Here is a 7,063-nt window from a genome sequence, read left to right as displayed (position 1 = left end):
TGCTCGTTAGAGCGTTCACATTAGTCACATTTACTAATCCGATTTCAATTACAGACAATAAACGATAAGAGGAGTGGGGTGTAAAAACAAAAGTCCCACCAGGGAGTTTTTAAACTTGGGAGCCAAAGAGCAATAAAGGAGCTCTCTAGCTGTCTGATTAACAGCGGTCCTCAGGGAGGAATCGCAGGCTGTAACACGGTGCCTGTCCATCAAAGCATCCACCACTGGCTCGGGCTTCAGTAATGGAGCTGGGTTATTCTCCATAGAAATCTAATATCTATTTTTGCATTAATTAATTGTATTCGACTAACACAAGTGGACGCACCTTCGAGTACGTACAGACATAAATTATCAGCATGAAACCCCGACTATTACAATATTCAATGGTAACACAATTATACACTGCTTGTAAATAAAGTCTGAAATGTGTGCACATCACAATTGTGGAAACAAGTTTCTGCACAGATATGAGAGCAGTCAAATGAAGCAACGGGTTACTGAAAAAATAATGTTTAGTAATTCATTCTGCAAATTATATGCAAGCTTTTGTTAAGATATTGTTAGGCCTAAATAATTCATAGAAAGAAAGAAAGATCGCTTATGAGCAGTTATCATAAAGCACCAATACAACAGAAAAAACTACCAACTCCGTATAATTTAGGAAGATTCATAAAATGGATTTACACGAAATATAGTTATTGTAACTCAACGTCAAATATTTATTTAAAAACGGCTTCCGGGAATGAGACATTATAGGTTGCAACTATAGGCTGTTTTCCCTTAACATGAACTAAAATACATTTACTGTGAGGTGTCCGGGTTATTTTCCAGTTGCTCTCATCGGTGCTGCTGCCATAAGAAACACAGCCCCTATACTGATTGAAATTTGGGTTTTGCGATTGTAAAATGAGCACATTTAGGTTTAGAGGTGATAGCGATCAGACTTTTTTCTTTCAATCTATTTCTTCCAAATCGATGTCGAATATTGCGAGGAATTTGTTGCAGTGAAATAAATAAGGCAGGCAGTGTATTAAATGCAGAAGGAGCGCGGTGGTGTTTTTCTTAATTGATTAATGACCTCTAAAATAAAACACGCTGGAATGGGGACGCGGATCGATCAATTAACGGCCGAAATTCATCATTTTCTTTGGCTAAAAAATAATCTGATGACGCAGATTTATTTTATTTGACTTTATTTTTTTTATTATTATTTTTTTAATGCTAATCTGGGTTTCACCTCGATCCGCGTGCTCGATCAGATTCCGTTTGACATCCAATTAAGAAGTTTACATTTCTTGTTAATTAATTCGCCTGATCCCTGGAAGACAAATGGACGGCTGTCCTTGACAGGAGTCCGATAAAGAATTCAACAGCTTTTCTCTCTGCCCTGGGTGTCTCCTGATTATGGTTTTAAGGTCACGGGTTGCTGGGTTTATAATTCATTAATATAGACGTCTATTCAGATGGGATTCAGTGATCCACAGTTCCTTCGGCTTCTTCTGGATTTCATTTCTGCTACACAAGAGTAGCCCAAGTGTTCCGGGTAAATCTAAGAAATGCATTAATAACAATTAAACATTAAAACCTTTAAAATATCCAAATACATTTTAGAAGTGTTTTTCATTTTAATCAGTGCTTTGCTTCTTTTGAAATAGTTGGTGTAGCATTATAAACTTGTTTCACTGTACATTTGCCTATTTTTGGCTTGTTATTCAGGAAAGATTATATACATATTTATTTTGTTGTTTTCATTGACGTCAAACCTACATGTGTATGAAAACGTGTCATATTTTGTACACTTCCAAAGTAAATAAATAAATAAATAAATAAAAGTAATGCCATTTATTTAGCTGTTTCATCATGGTCATTCTCGAGTCAGATAGCTTCGTGGTGTCCACTGTTAAACCTGTGTACAATATGAAGATTTAACCAAGTTTAATAAATGTGATTTTACACTATTGTGGGTTGTGATGATATAATTGAACCGAAATGGATAGAGAACACATTTCCCGTCAAATGGTAGTTTTACTTGTTAGTTGTTATTGTATTTGATGACCTATATAGTTTGTTTTAATGGTCTTTTATAGGGGGTGTATTTCCCACGGTGTTGAAACATATTACCCTGTCCAAACTGTAGGCGAATTTATTTTAAGGCTATTAAAGCATAGCAGCAGTAGCCTATTTCAAATTCGTCAAAGGTTACATTATAGTTTGGACTGGTGTATGAATTAATTTGAGAGACTGTTATTCTCTCATTTGAGACAGCCAGCGTTTTTACTTATTTAAAATGAAGTTAGACATGAATGAATCAATGAATGAATGAACACATACATACATACATACATACATACATACATACATAACTATTTTTAAAATTACTGTGCACACTGCATTGCCTTGCCTGAAATGTAATATTTCGTTCGCTATGCCATTTAACCGTGGTAATCATCCATAGGAAACCCAAGAGGGCGCAGCTCTCATTGCAGATAATGCAGGAAACACTGAAAATAAAAAGCGAGATCTTAAAACGTCAATCTCTTGTTCTGTCTCCAATTTCGGGATATTTATCTCTTACATAAGCCCATTAGAAAACATTACATTCATCATTAGCATGTATGTGTGTTATGTGTGTGTATGCATTTCTTTTTCAAAGTATACCATAGTTTTAACTATGCATGAGGGAGAATCACAGAATGGCTTGGCGGGAATAATTCAGTTGTCATAATAGTATATTGATGTCAGAGCAGCGATGATAATTAGCAACCTCCTACATCAGCCTCTCTGATGAGAGGTATGATTGCACTAATTGGCATCATTTGTCACCTTTCACCTGAGACACACAGCTGATAATGTTAATGCTCAGATAATACTTCAGGAGGAGGTTTCTGTTTTATTAATAGGCAATGTTTCTAAATATGGTTTGGATCTACAATATGACTATTATTATTATTATTATTATTATTATTATTATTATTATTATTATTATTATTATTATTATAGTAGCTCCTCCAATATAAACACATTTATTAAAACGCTTCTCGTCTTTATTAGCATATATACAGACTTGTTCCTATACATTTTCCATCAATGCATTAGATAACCCCCCACCAGTATTAAATCCCCGAAGGATTTGTCGAGATGACGATTTAAGGCCAGATTCCTCTGAGACATGTTGCTCCAGACACTGACAGCAGACATTTTTAAGCCAATATGACGATCACCTTCAGAGACAGAACTCAAAAATAATAATCATACGAGATTCACATCTTCTCAACCATCACATCCAATAAAATAGGACTATAGCTTTTTGGTGTCAGAAATTATTGGACATTTCTGTGCTATATGAGAAACCACAATTGATCAGCCTTTGAAACACTTTGACTGCGGATTTGATCATGGATTCTTAACAGGAAGGGCTGCTAGAACTATAGGCTATATAATGTATATTAGCTTCATGCATAATAACATTAATACTAATATTAATAATACTAATATCTATTGGAAGTAAAATAGCGTTTTTAAATTACATAATTTAAAACATTTAATGAAATATACATATCTTGAATTTTGGTTTGCTGTTAAAAATATGATGTTTAGAACACATTAAAAGGAACAAAAACATAAACGTAGTACCTGTTTAACTGCAAAAGTAAGAATATTCCTTTAGCATGTACAAAATAATCAAGTTAATTCAATCACAACCCAACACAATACAAATGTTGTCAAATAATTGTTTTGAGAAGCTGCCACACAATTTCAAAAGTTTTGTCAACAAATAGAGACAAATGAAAAAACAACATTTTATCCATGCATAAAAGTCTTAAGAGTCTTTTTTTACATATAATTTTGGGATAATAAAGAATGCAATACTGCTACAGACAGGAAGCATGTTTTGTGTAAGACAAGCTTGTGGGACATGTAGGAGTCTCACATGACTGCTGGAATCACCCACTTATTCTTTAATTTTGGTCTGCTTTGTTTGGATCTGCAATCAAATATTCAAGGTGGACAAGGGGATTTGCTTTATTCTGAATTTTATGACATTGATTTTTACCAGTGTCTACAATTTCCATAAATGCATCCCTGTGAGCATTCTTTTCCATGGCATGCCATTCTTGACAGGGACTCATTTCTTAGTTAGTTTGTTATGTGCAGCAAGGTCACCCGAGCATTGAAGATGTATCATATGCCACCAAGTGGGTGTCTGTTTTATTTAGGCTTTGTGGCAAAGCAGGGCCCCTTTTATAGCATTTTTTCTCATCAAGTGACAGGATGCAAAAGCTAAATAAAAAATAAATAAAAAAGACTATGAAGCAAATCTCACCTGCTACGATTAGTTTTTTCTTGTGGACATTAATAACATTTTCAGAGAATCCTTTTTTAGCCCTGCCAAATAGCACACCAGGGATGTTTCTACTTGAGCATTATACAGAGAGAAAATGACAACCATTTAAAACAATGATTCCTTGGAGACCTGTAATGCCTTACACATCACTATGTGAAACGCTGGTATCTATATTGCCTTTAGCTCAAATGGTAACAGAGCACCGGCTGGGCTTAAAAATGGTAACAAGACAAAGATGTGGGCAAGCAGTGAGGAAGTGAACAAACATGTGGATCTGCAAATTGTTTAATTGCTAATATACCTAGTTAAGTGGATATGGGGTAATGGTAATTGTCCTCCAGTGTATGCAATCCACAGGAGTCTTTTGAAAAGTTTTTTATTGTGTATGTACACAGCATTAAATTCTTTACTAAAAAAACAGACTGTATAGTGTAAAAAAAATGCATGCTGTGACAACTGCTATACACTGTTTGTGTTTTAGCTACGGAAACGTTACTCTGTGTGTTTGAAGGGTGTTTATACTAATCACCTGTGAAAATCATTTGCTTATCAGTGGGATCTGACAGTTATCTATCTTCATGTATAATCTGGAGGTTCAAAGAGAGACAGGTTTAAAATGACTCTAAGACTTCACCCTACACAGGGCACGAGAGAGCACAATGCAGCCCCATGTTGATTGGATTGATTTTTGGAGAAACTGAGAAAGGCACCATTTTAATGCCTGTATCACAGAACAGGTGGCAGGCCCACAGCGATTGGTTTAGATCTTGCCGAGGTAGACAGCTGCCACTGTTCATCATTTTGGTAATTATGCATCACCCTATTGGCTGATAGCCACACCAGATAGTGTCTTGATCTATAGCCACCGCTGGCTTCTGAAACCAGGGTGATTGATAATTGTGAAGTACAGGGAATCAAAGTCAACTGTTTCTCTGTCGAACAGTGTGGAAAACATGGTTTAGTGTCTCCTCTGCAATGCTCTACAATTCCACAGATCATAACCCACTCTCCTTCAAACATTAAAAAAATGAATTTCTTAATAAACATATCTCAGAATAGACCTAAAGTTACCACAATTAATAAGTAATGTTTTGTTAAAAGTACATATTTCAAATTATTTTCCAGTTAAGATCAAATTAATAATAGCATGAAATAGCATGTTTTTTTTATTTTAGTTTGTTTCTTTAGGGCTATGTTGTATAAATAATTAGTTCAGTAAGTACATTTATAAATCCTTACATCTAAAAAATATATTTTTGCTGAAATACATATAGAAATATTTAATGAAGATATTATTTGGATCATATTCTCACTAAATCTCTGAACCAGATACATTTTTGAAAAAAAATTGAAACTCCTTTAGTGTTTATATTTTCTTAGAATATGTGCAATGAATAATTCAACCTTTTTCTTTCACAAACATGGAAAACATCAATACTGGAATACAAATATATATATAATGTAATATAAAACAAGCAATGCACTAACCTTGTGTAAATGCAGGCTTGAAATAAACTAAATGGGAGTTTATACATTCACCCACTCACCCACTTCTCTTAACATGAAGATTTGATGTTAATTTGCTATGTAAGTCTGGCAAGAGGATAGATTCTCAAGGACAAGTGCACTTGTCAGCACATTTCCAGAGTAACAGTGGAAGGACAGCCGTCTCTGCTGGCAGCCTCTTAAAGGTTAAGAGAATTAGTCCGCTGGAGGGCAGGAAAGTAAAGCCGAAATATTCAGAAAATATGTGCAAATGAAAACATAATCAACATGTGGTCAGCTAAAGAAAACACAGGAGAGCCAGCGCTCTAAGTGTGTGTTCCAGCAGAGAGGTCTGTGTGATCTAATGGATTCCTCAGTGTGTCGAAAGGTTCTTAAAACAGGATTTGTCTTGCTTTCCACCAAGAGGCACCTTCTATCTGATAACCTTAATCTATGAGACTCATTATTACTCAAATCAAACAGAGAGTTGATATATAACAAGACACACTCAGAGATTATTTCTGTATTTTATATGACTACTTTTCATGCATAAAAACTCCTAAACGTCATCCAATGAAATGAGTGTTCAATCAAAATGGCTAAGTCCTGCTTTTTGGCACTTTATATAATCTTGTTCTTCAAATAATCTGATACATAAAGTGACGCACCCCCAAAGAAATAAAAAATGAAAGAATATTAGGGAAAGGAAGTCCTGGAAACTAGCTAGAGCTGCGCAACATTGTTTTCCTAGTCCTAGTTTGCAGTTTGCAGGTTACACATCCAAAGTCTTGGCCAGGCTGAATCAGTGTTCATCTGATTTTGAAAATATATAATTTGTAAATGGATATAATTTAAGAATCACTAATGATTAAGCTACATGAATCAAGAATAACATTGTTTAAAATGAAGGGTGTGAATATGTACATCAAGGAGTGGACCCCTGAAATGTTAAATATATATTAATATATATATATATATATATATATATATATATATATATATGCACACACACACTGAATTAAAACATCAATTTACCCAAAGCATTCCATAAAAGTGCATTCATACTATTTGAAGTTGGAACATTTAAAAGCACTTTAAAAGAACTCTAAAGTTGAAAAGAAAGACCCGAGGGAATACTGGGTCTCTGTTGATGCAGATTAACAAAAATATTTATACATAAAATAGTTAATTCTTCACCACGTACACTCAGTCCAAAACCTGCAATCTGGAAAT

The sequence above is a fragment of the Amia ocellicauda genome, chromosome 8 (assembly GCF_036373705.1).
Source record: "Amia ocellicauda isolate fAmiCal2 chromosome 8, fAmiCal2.hap1, whole genome shotgun sequence".
Lineage (NCBI taxonomy): Eukaryota > Metazoa > Chordata > Actinopteri > Amiiformes > Amiidae > Amia > Amia ocellicauda.
This window is presented reverse-complemented; position numbering follows the sequence as displayed.